Raw genomic sequence first — 14,719 nt, 5'->3', positions numbered from 1 at the left:
ACTGCTAGACATACCAATGTAACAACACAATAATACCGTTAGTGGAGAAGCTGTGCAAGACACTACAAACAGTTTGAGTAGCTATCCTTTGACATTCTTTCGCAGATGCGATATTGTAGCCTATGAAGTCCATCTGAGGCGTGATTATTGCTAGTTGAAAACTTAACCCAATACCCCGCTTGGGATGATTTGAAATATAGTCAACCCTGGCAATTTTTGATAGTCTCTTGTGAGACTACTATAAATGTGGAAGAGAAGATAGTGACAAGACCAAAAATGGGCTGAACCCAACTCATTTCCTCTATAACATTTTTGATGATTCAGCTGACAGGTGAACATTATCTTGCAACTAGGTAAAAACTGAAAAAAGGTGTCAGTAGTATATGCTGTGTCAGAAGTAGTGTTGGGGAGAATTAACTCAGCAACAGCCTGTTTGGGCCCACAATTTCAGCTTTGCCCCCACACTGCCTCTAATTGTTACAAGTAGTAAGTTACCCAAAACCACTTTACCCACTTCTTCTTGCCTCCTCTAGAGGCAGTGATGGCAAGATTTAATTGAAAAGGTTTTGGGTTTGCGACCCATTGCAGCTGAGCCAGTGGTGCTGATTACTCAAAGTGCTTTGCTCTCGATATTGGTTTTGTACAGGAAAAAAAGGTAACATTTATTGAACAAGTATCCCACCTTGCCATTAATGACATGTAATCAAGAATCCACCAAAGTGTTAGGTAGGGGGCGCTAGACATACCAATGTAACAAAAAATAATACAGTTTGCGGAGAAGCTGTTCGAGATACTGCAAACCTTTTGAGTAGCTGTATTCTTATATTCTTGAGCAGAGACGATATCATAGCCTATGAGGTCCATCTGAGGAGTGATTATTGTTGGTTGACAACTTAACCCAAAACTCTACATTGGAATGACTTGAAATATAGTCAGAAGTAGTCTTGGGGAGAATAGTCTCAGAAACGGGGGTTTTGGTCCACACTGTCTCTAATTCTTGCAAGAAGTAAGGTACCCTTAGACACGTTATACACCTCCATTAGAGGCACCAGTGGCAAGGTTGAGTTGAATAGGTTTTGGGTTTGGGACCCATTGCAGCTGAGCCAGTGGTGCAGATTACCCAAAGTGCTTTGCTCTCGATATTGGTTTTGTACAGGAAAAAAAGGTAACATTTATTGAACAAGTATCCCACCTTGCCATTAATGACATGTAATCAAGAATCCACCAAAGTGTTAGGTAGGGGGCGCTAGACATACCAATGTAACAAAAAATAATACAGTTTGCGGAGAAGCTGTTCGAGATACTGCAAACCTTTTGAGTAGCTGTATTCTTATATTCTTGAGCAGAGACGATATCATAGCCTATGAGGTCCATCTGAGGAGTGATTATTGTTGGTTGACAACTTAACCCAAAACTCTACATTGGAATGACTTGAAATATAGTCAGAAGTAGTCTTGGGGAGAATAGTCTCAGAAACGGGGGTTTTGGTCCACACTGTCTCTAATTCTTGCAAGAAGTAAGGTACCCTTAGACACGTTATACACCTCCATTAGAGGCACCAGTGGCAAGGTTGAGTTGAATAGGTTTTGGGTTTGCGACCCATTGCAGCTGAGCCAGTGGTGCAGATTACCCAAAATGCTTTGCTCTTGATATTGTTTTTTTACTACTGGAAAAAAGGTAACATCTATTGTATAAGTACCCCACCTTGCCATGAATTACATGTAATCAAGAATCCACCAAAGTGTTAGGTAGGGGCGAACTGCTAGACATACCAATGTAACAACACAATAATACCGTTAGTGGAGAAGCTGTGCAAGACACTACAAACAGTTTGAGTAGCTATCCTTTGACATTCTTTCGCAGATGCGATATTGTAGCCTATGAAGTCCATCTGAGGCGTGATTATTGCTAGTTGAAAACTTAACCCAATACCCCGCTTGGGATGATTTGAAATATAGTCAACCCTGGCAATTTTTGATAGTCTCTTGTGAGACTACTATAAATGTGGAAGAGAAGATAGTGACAAGACCAAAAATGGGCTGAACCCAACTCTTTTCCTCTATAACATTTTTGATGATTCAGCTGACAGGTGAACATTATCTTGCAACTAGGTAAAAACTGAAAAAAGGTGTCAGTTGTATATGCTGTGTCAGAAGTAGTGTTGGGGAGAATTAACTCAGCAACAGCCTGTTTGGGCCCACAATTTCAGCTTTGCCCCCACACTGCCTCTAATTGTTACAAGTAGTAAGTTACCCAAAACCACTTTACCCACTTCTTCTTGCCTCCTCTAGAGGCAGTGATGGCAAGATTTAATTGAAAAGGTTTTGGGTTTGCGACCCATTGCAGCTGAGCCAGTGGTGCTGATTACCCAAAGTGCTTTGCTCTCGATATTGGTTTTGTACAGGAAAAAAAGGTAACATTTATTGAACAAGTACCCCACCTTGCCATTAATGACATGTAATCAAGAATCCACCAAAGTGTTAGGTAGGGGGCGGACTGCTAGACATACCAATGTAACAAAAAATAATACAGTTTGCGGAGAAGCTGTTCGAGATACTGCAAACCTTTTGAGTAGCTGTATTCTTATATTCTTGAGCAGAGACGATATCATAGCCTATGAGGTCCATCTGAGGAGTGATTATTGTTGGTTGACAACTTAACCCAAAACTCTACATTGGAATGACTTGAAATATAGTCAGAAGTAGTCTTGGGGAGAATAGTCTCAGAAACGGGGGTTTTGGTCCACACTGTCTCTAATTCTTGCAAGAAGTAAGGTACCCTTAGACACGTTATACACCTCCATTAGAGGCACCAGTGGCAAGGTTGAGTTGAATAGGTTTTGGGTTTGCGACCCATTGCAGCTGAGCCAGTGGTGCAGATTACCCAAAGTGCTTTGCTCTCGATATTGGTTTTGTACAGGAAAAAAAGGTAACATTTATTGAACAAGTATCCCACCTTGCCATTAATGACATGTAATCAAGAATCCACCAAAGTGTTAGGTAGGGGGCGCTAGACATACCAATGTAACAAAAAATAATACAGTTTGCGGAGAAGCTGTTCGAGATACTGCAAACCTTTTGAGTAGCTGTATTCTTATATTCTTGAGCAGAGACGATATCATAGCCTATGAGGTCCATCTGAGGAGTGATTATTGTTGGTTGACAACTTAACCTAAAACTCTACATTGGAATGACTTGAAATATAGTCAGAAGTAGTCTTGGGGAGAATAGTCTCAGAAACGGGGGTTTTGGTCCACACTGTCTCTAATTCTTGCAAGAAGTAAGGTACCCTTAGACACGTTATACACCTCCATTAGAGGCACCAGTGGCAAGGTTGAGTTGAATAGGTTTTGGGTTTGCGACCCATTGCAGCTGAGCCAGTGGTGCAGATTACCCAAAATGCTTTGCTCTTGATATTGTTTTTTTACTACTGGAAAAAAGGTAACATCTATTGTATAAGTACCCCACCTTGCCATGAATTACATGTAATCAAGAATCCACCAAAGTGTTAGGTAGGGGCGAACTGCTAGACATACCAATGTAACAACACAATAATACCGTTAGTGGAGAAGCTGTGCAAGACACTACAAACAGTTTGAGTAGCTATCCTTTGACATTCTTTCGCAGATGCGATATTGTAGCCTATGAAGTCCATCTGAGGCGTGATTATTGCTAGTTGAAAACTTAACCCAATACCCCGCTTGGGATGATTTGAAATATAGTCAACCCTGGCAATTTTTGATAGTCTCTTGTGAGACTACTATAAATGTGGAAGAGAAGATAGTGACAAGACCAAAAATGGGCTGAACCCAACTCATTTCCTCTATAACATTTTTGACGATTCAGCTGACAGGTGAACATTATCTTGCAACTAGGTAAAAACTGAAAAAAGGTGTCAGTAGTATATGCTGTGTCAGAAGTAGTGTTGGGGAGAATTAACTCAGCAACAGCCTGTTTGGGCCCACAATTTCAGCTTTGCCCCCACACTGCCTCTAATTGTTACAAGTAGTAAGTTACCCAAAACCACTTTACCCGCTTCTTCTTGCCTCCTCTAGAGGCAGTGATGGCAAGATTTAATTGAAAAGGTTTTGGGTTTGCGACCCATTGCAGCTGAGCCAGTGGTGCTGATTACCCAAAGTGCTTTGCTCTCGATATTGGTTTTGTACAGGAAAAAAAGGTAACATTTATTGAACAAGTACCCCACCTTGCCATTAATGACATGTAATCAAGAATCCACCAAAGTGTTAGGTAGGGGGCGGACTGCTAGACATACCAATGTAACAAAAAATAATACAGTTTGCGGAGAAGCTGTTCGAGATACTGCAAACCTTTTGAGTAGCTGTATTCTTATATTCTTGCGCAAGGACGATATCATAGCCTATGAGGTCCATCCGAGGAGTGATTATTGTTGGTTGACAACTTAACCCAAAAGTCTACATTGGAATGACTTGAAATATAGTCAGAAGTAGTCTTGGGGAGAATAGTCTCAGAAACGGGGGTTTTGGTCCACACTGTCTCTAATTCTTGCAAGAAGTAAGGTACCCGTAGACACGTTATACACCTCCATTAGAGGCACCGGTGGCAAGGTTGAGTTGAATAGGTTTTGGGTTTGCGACCCATTGCAGCTGAGCCAGTGGTGCAGATTACCCAAAATGCTTTGCTCTTGATATTGTTTTTTTACTACTGGAAAAAAGGTAACATCTATTGTATAAGTACCCCACCTTGCCATGAATTACATGTAATCAAGAATCCACCAAAGTGTTAGGTAGGGGCGAACTGCTAGACATACCAATGTAACAACACAATAATACCGTTAGTGGAGAAGCTGTGCAAGACACTACAAACAGTTTGAGTAGCTATCCTTTGACATTCTTTCGCAGATGCGATATTGTAGCCTATGAAGTCCATCTGAGGCGTGATTATTGCTAGTTGAAAACTTAACCCAATACCCCGCTTGGGATGATTTGAAATATAGTCAACCCTGGCAATTTTTGATAGTCTCTTGTGAGACTACTATAAATGTGGAAGAGAAGATAGTGACAAGACCAAAAATGGGCTGTACCCAACTCATTTCCTCTATAACATTTTTGATGATTCAGCTGACAGGTGAACATTATCTTGCAACTAGGTAAAAACTGAAAAAAGGTGTCAGTAGTATATGCTGTGTCAGAAGTAGTGTTGGGGAGAATTAACTCAGCAACAGCCTGTTTGGGCCCACAATTTCAGCTTTGCCCCCACACTGCCTCTAATTGTTACAAGTAGTAAGTTACCCAAAACCACTTTACCCACTTCTTCTTGCCTCCTCTAGAGGCAGTGATGGCAAGATTTAATTGAAAAGGTTTTGGGTTTGCGACCCATTGCAGCTGAGCCAGTGGTGCTGATTACCCAAAGTGCTTTGCTCTCGATATTGGTTTTGTACAGGAAAAAAAGGTAACATTTATTGAACAAGTACCCCACCTTGCCATTAATGACATGTAATCAAGAATCCACCAAAGTGTTAGGTAGGGGGCGGACTGCTAGACATACCAATGTAACAAAAAATAATACAGTTTGCGGAGAAGCTGTTCGAGATACTGCAAACCTTTTGAGTAGCTGTATTCTTATATTCTTGAGCAGAGACGATATCATAGCCTATGAGGTCCATCTGAGGAGTGATTATTGTTGGTTGACAACTTAACCCAAAACTCTACATTGGAATGACTTGAAATATAGTCAGAAGTAGTCTTGGGGAGAATAGTCTCAGAAACGGGGGTTTTGGTCCACACTGTCTCTAATTCTTGCAAGAAGTAAGGTACCCTTAGACACGTTATACACCTCCATTAGAGGCACCAGTGGCAAGGTTGAGTTGAATAGGTTTTGGGTTTGCGACCCATTGCAGCTGAGCCAGTGGTGCAGATTACCCAAAATGCTTTGCTCTTGATATTGTTTTTTTACTACTGGAAAAAAGGTAACATCTATTGTATAAGTACCCCACCTTGCCATGAATTACATGTAATCAAGAATCCACCAAAGTGTTAGGTAGGGGCGAACTGCTAGACATACCAATGTAACAACACAATAATACCGTTAGTGGAGAAGCTGTGCAAGACACTACAAACAGTTTGAGTAGCTATCCTTTGACATTCTTTCGCAGATGCGATATTGTAGCCTATGAAGTCCATCTGAGGCGTGATTATTGCTAGTTGAAAACTTAACCCAATACCCCGCTTGGGATGATTTGAAATATAGTCAACCCTGGCAATTTTTGATAGTCTCTTGTGAGACTACTATAAATGTGGAAGAGAAGATAGTGACAAGACCAAAAATGGGCTGAACCCAACTCATTTCCTCTATAACATTTTTGATGATTCAGCTGACAGGTGAACATTATCTTGCAACTAGGTAAAAACTGAAAAAAGGTGTCAGTTGTATATGCTGTGTCAGAAGTAGTGTTGGGGAGAATTAACTCAGCAACAGCCTGTTTGGGCCCACAATTTCAGCTTTGCCCCCACACTGCCTCTAATTGTTACAAGTAGTAAGTTACCCAAAACCACTTTACCCACTTCTTCTTGCCTCCTCTAGAGGCAGTGATGGCAAGATTTAATTGAAAAGGTTTTGGGTTTGCGACCCATTGCAGCTGAGCCAGTGGTGCTGATTACCCAAAGTGCTTTGCTCTCGATATTGGTTTTGTACAGGAAAAAAAGGTAACATTTATTGAACAAGTACCCCACCTTGCCATTAATGACATGTAATCAAGAATCCACCAAAGTGTTAGGTAGGGGGCGGACTGCTAGACATACCAATGTAACAAAAAATAATACAGTTTGCGGAGAAGCTGTTCGAGATACTGCAAACCTTTTGAGTAGCTGTATTCTTATATTCTTGAGCAGAGACGATATCATAGCCTATGAGGTCCATCTGAGGAGTGATTATTGTTGGTTGACAACTTAACCCAAAACTCTACATTGGAATGACTTGAAATATAGTCAGAAGTAGTCTTGGGGAGAATAGTCTCAGAAACGGGGGTTTTGGTCCACACTGTCTCTAATTCTTGCAAGAAGTAAGGTACCCTTAGACACGTTATACACCTCCATTAGAGGCACCAGTGGCAAGGTTGAGTTGAATAGGTTTTGGGTTTGCGACCCATTGCAGCTGAGCCAGTGGTGCAGATTACCCAAAGTGCTTTGCTCTCGATATTGGTTTTGTACAGGAAAAAAAGGTAACATTTATTGAACAAGTATCCCACCTTGCCATTAATGACATGTAATCAAGAATCCACCAAAGTGTTAGGTAGGGGGCGCTAGACATACCAATGTAACAAAAAATAATACAGTTTGCGGAGAAGCTGTTCGAGATACTGCAAACCTTTTGAGTAGCTGTATTCTTATATTCTTGAGCAGAGACGATATCATAGCCTATGAGGTCCATCTGAGGAGTGATTATTGTTGGTTGACAACTTAACCCAAAACTCTACATTGGAATGACTTGAAATATAGTCAGAAGTAGTCTTGGGGAGAATAGTCTCAGAAACGGGGGTTTTGGTCCACACTGTCTCTAATTCTTGCAAGAAGTAAGGTACCCTTAGACACGTTATACACCTCCATTAGAGGCACCAGTGGCAAGGTTGAGTTGAATAGGTTTTGGGTTTGCGACCCATTGCAGCTGAGCCAGTGGTGCAGATTACCCAAAATGCTTTGCTCTTGATATTGTTTTTTTACTACTGGAAAAAAGGTAACATCTATTGTATAAGTACCCCACCTTGCCATGAATTACATGTAATCAAGAATCCACCAAAGTGTTAGGTAGGGGCGAACTGCTAGACATACCAATGTAACAACACAATAATACCGTTAGTGGAGAAGCTGTGCAAGACACTACAAACAGTTTGAGTAGCTATCCTTTGACATTCTTTCGCAGATGCGATATTGTAGCCTATGAAGTCCATCTGAGGCGTGATTATTGCTAGTTGAAAACTTAACCCAATACCCCGCTTGGGATGATTTGAAATATAGTCAACCCTGGCAATTTTTGATAGTCTCTTGTGAGACTACTATAAATGTGGAAGAGAAGATAGTGACAAGACCAAAAATGGGCTGTACCCAACTCATTTCCTCTATAACATTTTTGATGATTCAGCTGACAGGTGAACATTATCTTGCAACTAGGTAAAAACTGAAAAAAGGTGTCAGTAGTATATGCTGTGTCAGAAGTAGTGTTGGGGAGAATTAACTCAGCAACAGCCTGTTTGGGCCCACAATTTCAGCTTTGCCCCCACACTGCCTCTAATTGTTACAAGTAGTAAGTTACCCAAAACCACTTTACCCACTTCTTCTTGCCTCCTCTAGAGGCAGTGATGGCAAGATTTAATTGAAAAGGTTTTGGGTTTGCGACCCATTGCAGCTGAGCCAGTGGTGCTGATTACCCAAAGTGCTTTGCTCTCGATATTGGTTTTGTACAGGAAAAAAAGGTAACATTTATTGAACAAGTACCCCACCTTGCCATTAATGACATGTAATCAAGAATCCACCAAAGTGTTAGGTAGGGGGCGGACTGCTAGACATACCAATGTAACAAAAAATAATACAGTTTGCGGAGAAGCTGTTCGAGATACTGCAAACCTTTTGAGTAGCTGTATTCTTATATTCTTGAGCAGAGACGATATCATAGCCTATGAGGTCCATCTGAGGAGTGATTATTGTTGGTTGACAACTTAACCCAAAACTCTACATTGGAATGACTTGAAATATAGTCAGAAGTAGTCTTGGGGAGAATAGTCTCAGAAACGGGGGTTTTGGTCCACACTGTCTCTAATTCTTGCAAGAAGTAAGGTACCCTTAGACACGTTATACACCTCCATTAGAGGCACCAGTGGCAAGGTTGAGTTGAATAGGTTTTGGGTTTGCGACCCATTGCAGCTGAGCCAGTGGTGCAGATTACCCAAAGTGCTTTGCTCTCGATATTGGTTTTGTACAGGAAAAAAAGGTAACATTTATTGAACAAGTATCCCACCTTGCCATTAATGACATGTAATCAAGAATCCACCAAAGTGTTAGGTAGGGGGCGCTAGACATACCAATGTAACAAAAAATAATACAGTTTGCGGAGAAGCTGTTCGAGATACTGCAAACCTTTTGAGTAGCTGTATTCTTATATTCTTGAGCAGAGACGATATCATAGCCTATGAGGTCCATCTGAGGAGTGATTATTGTTGGTTGACAACTTAACCCAAAACTCTACATTGGAATGACTTGAAATATAGTCAGAAGTAGTCTTGGGGAGAATAGTCTCAGAAACGGGGGTTTTGGTCCACACTGTCTCTAATTCTTGCAAGAAGTAAGGTACCCTTAGACACGTTATACACCTCCATTAGAGGCACCAGTGGCAAGGTTGAGTTGAATAGGTTTTGGGTTTGCGACCCATTGCAGCTGAGCCAGTGGTGCAGATTACCCAAAATGCTTTGCTCTTGATATTGTTTTTTTACTACTGGAAAAAAGGTAACATCTATTGTATAAGTACCCCACCTTGCCATGAATTACATGTAATCAAGAATCCACCAAAGTGTTAGGTAGGGGCGAACTGCTAGACATACCAATGTAACAACACAATAATACCGTTAGTGGAGAAGCTGTGCAAGACACTACAAACAGTTTGAGTAGCTATCCTTTGACATTCTTTCGCAGATGCGATATTGTAGCCTATGAAGTCCATCTGAGGCGTGATTATTGCTAGTTGAAAACTTAACCCAATACCCCGCTTGGGATGATTTGAAATATAGTCAACCCTGGCAATTTTTGATAGTCTCTTGTGAGACTACTATAAATGTAGAAGAGAAGATAGTGACAAGACCAAAAATGGGCTGAACCCAACTAATTTCCTCTATAACATTTTTGATGATTCAGCTGACAGGTGAACATTATCTTGCAACTAGGTAAAAACTGAAAAAAGGTGTCAGTAGTATATGCTGTGTCAGAAGTAGTGTTGGGGAGAATTAACTCAGCAACAGCCTGTTTGGGCCCACAATTTCAGCTTTGCCCCCACACTGCCTCTAATTGTTACAAGTAGTAAGTTACCCAAAACCACTTTACCCACTTCTTCTTGCCTCCTCTAGAGGCAGTGATGGCAAGATTTAATTGAAAAGGTTTTGGGTTTGCGACCCATTGCAGCTGAGCCAGTGGTGCTGATTACTCAAAGTGCTTTGCTCTCGATATTGGTTTTGTACAGGAAAAAAAGGTAACATTTATTGAACAAGTATCCCACCTTGCCATTAATGACATGTAATCAAGAATCCACCAAAGTGTTAGGTAGGGGGCGCTAGACATACCAATGTAACAAAAAATAATACAGTTTGCGGAGAAGCTGTTCGAGATACTGCAAACCTTTTGAGTAGCTGTATTCTTATATTCTTGAGCAGAGACGATATCATAGCCTATGAGGTCCATCTGAGGAGTGATTATTGTTGGTTGACAACTTAACCCAAAACTCTACATTGGAATGACTTGAAATATAGTCAGAAGTAGTCTTGGGGAGAATAGTCTCAGAAACGGGGGTTTTGGTCCACACTGTCTCTAATTCTTGCAAGAAGTAAGGTACCCTTAGACACGTTATACACCTCCATTAGAGGCACCAGTGGCAAGGTTGAGTTGAATAGGTTTTGGGTTTGCGACCCATTGCAGCTGAGCCAGTGGTGCAGATTACCCAAAGTGCTTTGCTCTCGATATTGGTTTTGTACAGGAAAAAAAGGTAACATTTATTGAACAAGTATCCCACCTTGCCATTAATGACATGTAATCAAGAATCCACCAAAGTGTTAGGTAGGGGGCGCTAGACATACCAATGTAACAAAAAATAATACAGTTTGCGGAGAAGCTGTTCGAGATACTGCAAACCTTTTGAGTAGCTGTATTCTTATATTCTTGAGCAGAGACGATATCATAGCCTATGAGGTCCATCTGAGGAGTGATTATTGTTGGTTGACAACTTAACCCAAAACTCTACATTGGAATGACTTGAAATATAGTCAGAAGTAGTCTTGGGGAGAATAGTCTCAGAAACGGGGGTTTTGGTCCACACTGTCTCTAATTCTTGCAAGAAGTAAGGTACCCTTAGACACGTTATACACCTCCATTAGAGGCACCAGTGGCAAGGTTGAGTTGAATAGGTTTTGGGTTTGCGACCCATTGCAGCTGAGCCAGTGGTGCAGATTACCCAAAATGCTTTGCTCTTGATATTGTTTTTTTACTACTGGAAAAAAGGTAACATCTATTGTATAAGTACCCCACCTTGCCATGAATTACATGTAATCAAGAATCCACCAAAGTGTTAGGTAGGGGCGAACTGCTAGACATACCAATGTAACAACACAATAATACCGTTAGTGGAGAAGCTGTGCAAGACACTACAAACAGTTTGAGTAGCTATCCTTTGACATTCTTTCGCAGATGCGATATTGTAGCCTATGAAGTCCATCTGAGGCGTGATTATTGCTAGTTGAAAACTTAACCCAATACCCCGCTTGGGATGATTTGAAATATAGTCAACCCTGGCAATTTTTGATAGTCTCTTGTGAGACTACTATAAATGTGGAAGAGAAGATAGTGACAAGACCAAAAATGGGCTGAACCCAACTCATTTCCTCTATAACATTTTTGATGATTCAGCTGACAGGTGAACATTATCTTGCAACTAGGTAAAAACTGAAAAAAGGTGTCAGTTGTATATGCTGTGTCAGAAGTAGTGTTGGGGAGAATTAACTCAGCAACAGCCTGTTTGGGCCCACAATTTCAGCTTTGCCCCCACACTGCCTCTAATTGTTACAAGTAGTAAGTTACCCAAAACCACTTTACCCACTTCTTCTTGCCTCCTCTAGAGGCAGTGATGGCAAGATTTAATTGAAAAGGTTTTGGATTTGCGACCCATTGCAGCTGAGCCAGTGGTGCTGATTACCCAAAGTGCTTTGCTCTCGATATTGGTTTTGTACAGGAAAAAAAGGTAACATTTATTGAACAAGTACCCCACCTTGCCATTAATGACATGTAATCAAGAATCCACCAAAGTGTTAGGTAGGGGGCGGACTGCTAGACATACCAATGTAACAAAAAATAATACAGTTTGCGGAGAAGCTGTTCGAGATACTGCAAACCTTTTGAGTAGCTGTATTCTTATATTCTTGAGCAGAGACGATATCATAGCCTATGAGGTCCATCTGAGGAGTGATTATTGTTGGTTGACAACTTAACCCAAAACTCTACATTGGAATGACTTGAAATATAGTCAGAAGTAGTCTTGGGGAGAATAGTCTCAGAAACGGGGGTTTTGGTCCACACTGTCTCTAATTCTTGCAAGAAGTAAGGTACCCTTAGACACGTTATACACCTCCATTAGAGGCACCAGTGGCAAGGTTGAATTGAATAGGTTTTGGGTTTGCGACCCATTGCAGCTGAGCCAGTGGTGCAGATTACCCAAAGTGCTTTGCTCTCGATATTGGTTTTGTACAGGAAAAAAAGGTAACATTTATTGAACAAGTATCCCACCTTGCCATTAATGACATGTAATCAAGAATCCACCAAAGTGTTAGGTAGGGGGCGCTAGACATACCAATGTAACAAAAAATAATACAGTTTGCGGAGAAGCTGTTCGAGATACTGCAAACCTTTTGAGTAGCTGTATTCTTATATTCTTGAGCAGAGACGATATCATAGCCTATGAGGTCCATCTGAGGAGTGATTATTGTTGGTTGACAACTTAACCCAAAACTCTACATTGGAATGACTTGAAATATAGTCAGAAGTAGTCTTGGGGAGAATAGTCTCAGAAACGGGGGTTTTGGTCCACACTGTCTCTAATTCTTGCAAGAAGTAAGGTACCCTTAGACACGTTATACACCTCCATTAGAGGCACCAGTGGCAAGGTTGAGTTGAATAGGTTTTGGGTTTGCGACCCATTGCAGCTGAGCCAGTGGTGCAGATTACCCAAAATGCTTTGCTCTTGATATTGTTTTTTTACTACTGGAAAAAAGGTAACATCTATTGTATAAGTACCCCACCTTGCCATGAATTACATGTAATCAAGAATCCACCAAAGTGTTAGGTAGGGGCGAACTGCTAGACATACCAATGTAACAACACAATAATACCGTTAGTGGAGAAGCTGTGCAAGACACTACAAACAGTTTGAGTAGCTATCCTTTGACATTCTTTCGCAGATGCGATATTGTAGCCTATGAAGTCCATCTGAGGCGTGATTATTGCTAGTTGAAAACTTAACCCAATACCCCGCTTGGGATGATTTGAAATATAGTCAACCCTGGCAATTTTTGATAGTCTCTTGTGAGACTACTATAAATGTGGAAGAGAAGATAGTGACAAGACCAAAAATGGGCTGAACCCAACTAATTTCCTCTATAACATTTTTGATGATTCAGCTGACAGGTGAACATTATCTTGCAACTAGGTAAAAACTGAAAAAAGGTGTCAGTAGTATATGCTGTGTCAGAAGTAGTGTTGGGGAGAATTAACTCAGCAACAGCCTGTTTGGGCCCACAATTTCAGCTTTGCCCCCACACTGCCTCTAATTGTTACAAGTAGTAAGTTACCCAAAACCACTTTACCCACTTCTTCTTGCCTCCTCTAGAGGCAGTGATGGCAAGATTTAATTGAAAAGGTTTTGGGTTTGCGACCCATTGCAGCTGAGCCAGTGGTGCTGATTACCCAAAGTGCTTTGCTCTCGATATTGGTTTTGTACAGGAAAAAAAGGTAACATTTATTGAACAAGTACCCCACCTTGCCATTAATGACATGTAATCAAGAATCCACCAAAGTGTTAGGTAGGGGGCGGACTGCTAGACATACCAATGTAACAAAAAATAATACAGTTTGCGGAGAAGCTGTTCGAGATACTGCAAACCTTTTGAGTAGCTGTATTCTTATATTCTTGCGCAGAGACGATATCATAGCCTATGTGGTCCATCCGAGGAGTGATTATTGTTGGTTGACAACTTAACCCAAAACTCTACATTGGAATGACTTGAAATATAGTCAGAAGTAGTCTTGGGGAGAATAGTCTCAGAAACGGGGGTTTTGGTCCACACTGTCTCTAATTCTTGCAAGAAGTAAGGTACCCTTAGACACGTTATACACCTCCATTAGAGGCACCGGTGGCAAGGTTGAGTTGAATAGGTTTTGGGTTTGCGACCCATTGCAGCTGAGCCAGTGGTGCAGATTACCCAAAATGCTTTGCTCTTGATATTGTTTTTTTACTACTGGAAAAAAGGTAACATCTATTGTATAAGTACCCCACCTTGCCATGAATTACATGTAATCAAGAATCCACCAAAGTGTTAGGTAGGGGGCGAACTGCTAGACATACCAATGTAACAACACAATAATACCGTTAGTGGAGAAGCTGTTCAAGACACTACAAACAGTTTGAGTAGCTATCCTTTGACATTCTTTCGCAGATGCGATATTGTAGCCTATGAAGTCCATCTGAGGCGTGATTATTGCTAGTTGAAAACTTAACCCAATACCCCGCTTGGGATGATTTGAAATATAGTCAACCCTGGCAATTTTTGATAGTCTCTTGTGAGACTACTATAAATGTGGAAGAGAAGATAGTGACAAGACCAAAAATGGGCTGAACCCAACTCATTTCCTCTATAACATTTTTGATGATTCAGCTGACAGGTGAACATTATCTTGCAACTAGGTAAAAACTGAAAAAAGGTGTCAGTTGTATATGCTGTG

The 14,719-nt window shown here is 41.0% G+C and overlaps 25 non-coding genes across 25 annotated transcripts; all 25 read left to right on the top strand.

Moving 5' to 3' along the window:
* Window positions 1-93: 93 nt before the first annotated feature.
* Window positions 94-235, top strand: LOC139569061 (U4 spliceosomal RNA). Its single transcript, XR_011673893.1, has one exon. It is a non-coding gene; the product is annotated as a U4 spliceosomal RNA (small nuclear RNA).
* Window positions 236-824: 589 nt separating this feature from the next.
* On the top strand, window positions 825-961 carry LOC139568923 (U4 spliceosomal RNA). The gene has a single exon (XR_011673765.1). It is a non-coding gene; the product is annotated as a U4 spliceosomal RNA (small nuclear RNA).
* A 373-nt stretch (window positions 962-1,334) lies between these two features.
* Window positions 1,335-1,471, top strand: LOC139568922 (U4 spliceosomal RNA). The gene has a single exon (XR_011673764.1). It is a non-coding gene; the product is annotated as a U4 spliceosomal RNA (small nuclear RNA).
* Window positions 1,472-1,851: 380 nt separating this feature from the next.
* Window positions 1,852-1,993, top strand: LOC139569060 (U4 spliceosomal RNA). Its single transcript, XR_011673892.1, has one exon. It is a non-coding gene; the product is annotated as a U4 spliceosomal RNA (small nuclear RNA).
* A 594-nt stretch (window positions 1,994-2,587) lies between these two features.
* Window positions 2,588-2,724, top strand: LOC139568921 (U4 spliceosomal RNA). Its single transcript, XR_011673763.1, has one exon. It is a non-coding gene; the product is annotated as a U4 spliceosomal RNA (small nuclear RNA).
* Window positions 2,725-3,097: 373 nt separating this feature from the next.
* On the top strand, window positions 3,098-3,234 carry LOC139568937 (U4 spliceosomal RNA). The gene has a single exon (XR_011673778.1). It is a non-coding gene; the product is annotated as a U4 spliceosomal RNA (small nuclear RNA).
* Window positions 3,235-3,614: 380 nt separating this feature from the next.
* On the top strand, window positions 3,615-3,756 carry LOC139569059 (U4 spliceosomal RNA). The gene has a single exon (XR_011673891.1). It is a non-coding gene; the product is annotated as a U4 spliceosomal RNA (small nuclear RNA).
* Window positions 3,757-4,350: 594 nt separating this feature from the next.
* LOC139568881 (U4 spliceosomal RNA) lies at window positions 4,351-4,487 on the top strand. The gene has a single exon (XR_011673723.1). It is a non-coding gene; the product is annotated as a U4 spliceosomal RNA (small nuclear RNA).
* Window positions 4,488-4,867: 380 nt separating this feature from the next.
* LOC139569058 (U4 spliceosomal RNA) lies at window positions 4,868-5,009 on the top strand. Its single transcript, XR_011673890.1, has one exon. It is a non-coding gene; the product is annotated as a U4 spliceosomal RNA (small nuclear RNA).
* A 594-nt stretch (window positions 5,010-5,603) lies between these two features.
* On the top strand, window positions 5,604-5,740 carry LOC139568920 (U4 spliceosomal RNA). Its single transcript, XR_011673762.1, has one exon. It is a non-coding gene; the product is annotated as a U4 spliceosomal RNA (small nuclear RNA).
* A 380-nt stretch (window positions 5,741-6,120) lies between these two features.
* LOC139569057 (U4 spliceosomal RNA) lies at window positions 6,121-6,262 on the top strand. The gene has a single exon (XR_011673889.1). It is a non-coding gene; the product is annotated as a U4 spliceosomal RNA (small nuclear RNA).
* A 594-nt stretch (window positions 6,263-6,856) lies between these two features.
* LOC139568919 (U4 spliceosomal RNA) lies at window positions 6,857-6,993 on the top strand. Its single transcript, XR_011673761.1, has one exon. It is a non-coding gene; the product is annotated as a U4 spliceosomal RNA (small nuclear RNA).
* A 373-nt stretch (window positions 6,994-7,366) lies between these two features.
* LOC139568918 (U4 spliceosomal RNA) lies at window positions 7,367-7,503 on the top strand. The gene has a single exon (XR_011673760.1). It is a non-coding gene; the product is annotated as a U4 spliceosomal RNA (small nuclear RNA).
* Window positions 7,504-7,883: 380 nt separating this feature from the next.
* LOC139569056 (U4 spliceosomal RNA) lies at window positions 7,884-8,025 on the top strand. Its single transcript, XR_011673888.1, has one exon. It is a non-coding gene; the product is annotated as a U4 spliceosomal RNA (small nuclear RNA).
* A 594-nt stretch (window positions 8,026-8,619) lies between these two features.
* On the top strand, window positions 8,620-8,756 carry LOC139568915 (U4 spliceosomal RNA). Its single transcript, XR_011673758.1, has one exon. It is a non-coding gene; the product is annotated as a U4 spliceosomal RNA (small nuclear RNA).
* Window positions 8,757-9,129: 373 nt separating this feature from the next.
* Window positions 9,130-9,266, top strand: LOC139568914 (U4 spliceosomal RNA). The gene has a single exon (XR_011673757.1). It is a non-coding gene; the product is annotated as a U4 spliceosomal RNA (small nuclear RNA).
* A 380-nt stretch (window positions 9,267-9,646) lies between these two features.
* On the top strand, window positions 9,647-9,788 carry LOC139569054 (U4 spliceosomal RNA). Its single transcript, XR_011673887.1, has one exon. It is a non-coding gene; the product is annotated as a U4 spliceosomal RNA (small nuclear RNA).
* A 589-nt stretch (window positions 9,789-10,377) lies between these two features.
* Window positions 10,378-10,514, top strand: LOC139568913 (U4 spliceosomal RNA). Its single transcript, XR_011673756.1, has one exon. It is a non-coding gene; the product is annotated as a U4 spliceosomal RNA (small nuclear RNA).
* Window positions 10,515-10,887: 373 nt separating this feature from the next.
* LOC139568912 (U4 spliceosomal RNA) lies at window positions 10,888-11,024 on the top strand. Its single transcript, XR_011673755.1, has one exon. It is a non-coding gene; the product is annotated as a U4 spliceosomal RNA (small nuclear RNA).
* A 380-nt stretch (window positions 11,025-11,404) lies between these two features.
* LOC139569053 (U4 spliceosomal RNA) lies at window positions 11,405-11,546 on the top strand. Its single transcript, XR_011673886.1, has one exon. It is a non-coding gene; the product is annotated as a U4 spliceosomal RNA (small nuclear RNA).
* A 594-nt stretch (window positions 11,547-12,140) lies between these two features.
* LOC139568911 (U4 spliceosomal RNA) lies at window positions 12,141-12,277 on the top strand. The gene has a single exon (XR_011673754.1). It is a non-coding gene; the product is annotated as a U4 spliceosomal RNA (small nuclear RNA).
* Window positions 12,278-12,650: 373 nt separating this feature from the next.
* On the top strand, window positions 12,651-12,787 carry LOC139568910 (U4 spliceosomal RNA). The gene has a single exon (XR_011673753.1). It is a non-coding gene; the product is annotated as a U4 spliceosomal RNA (small nuclear RNA).
* Window positions 12,788-13,167: 380 nt separating this feature from the next.
* LOC139569052 (U4 spliceosomal RNA) lies at window positions 13,168-13,309 on the top strand. Its single transcript, XR_011673885.1, has one exon. It is a non-coding gene; the product is annotated as a U4 spliceosomal RNA (small nuclear RNA).
* A 594-nt stretch (window positions 13,310-13,903) lies between these two features.
* Window positions 13,904-14,040, top strand: LOC139568938 (U4 spliceosomal RNA). Its single transcript, XR_011673779.1, has one exon. It is a non-coding gene; the product is annotated as a U4 spliceosomal RNA (small nuclear RNA).
* A 381-nt stretch (window positions 14,041-14,421) lies between these two features.
* Window positions 14,422-14,563, top strand: LOC139569051 (U4 spliceosomal RNA). The gene has a single exon (XR_011673884.1). It is a non-coding gene; the product is annotated as a U4 spliceosomal RNA (small nuclear RNA).
* Window positions 14,564-14,719: the final 156 nt, after the last annotated feature.

Source organism: Salvelinus alpinus, chromosome 2, assembly GCF_045679555.1.
Source record: "Salvelinus alpinus chromosome 2, SLU_Salpinus.1, whole genome shotgun sequence".
Classification (NCBI taxonomy): Eukaryota; Metazoa; Chordata; class Actinopteri; order Salmoniformes; family Salmonidae; genus Salvelinus; species Salvelinus alpinus.
Note: the sequence above shows the minus strand (reverse complement) of the source record. Positions and strands in the feature narration are given on the sequence as shown.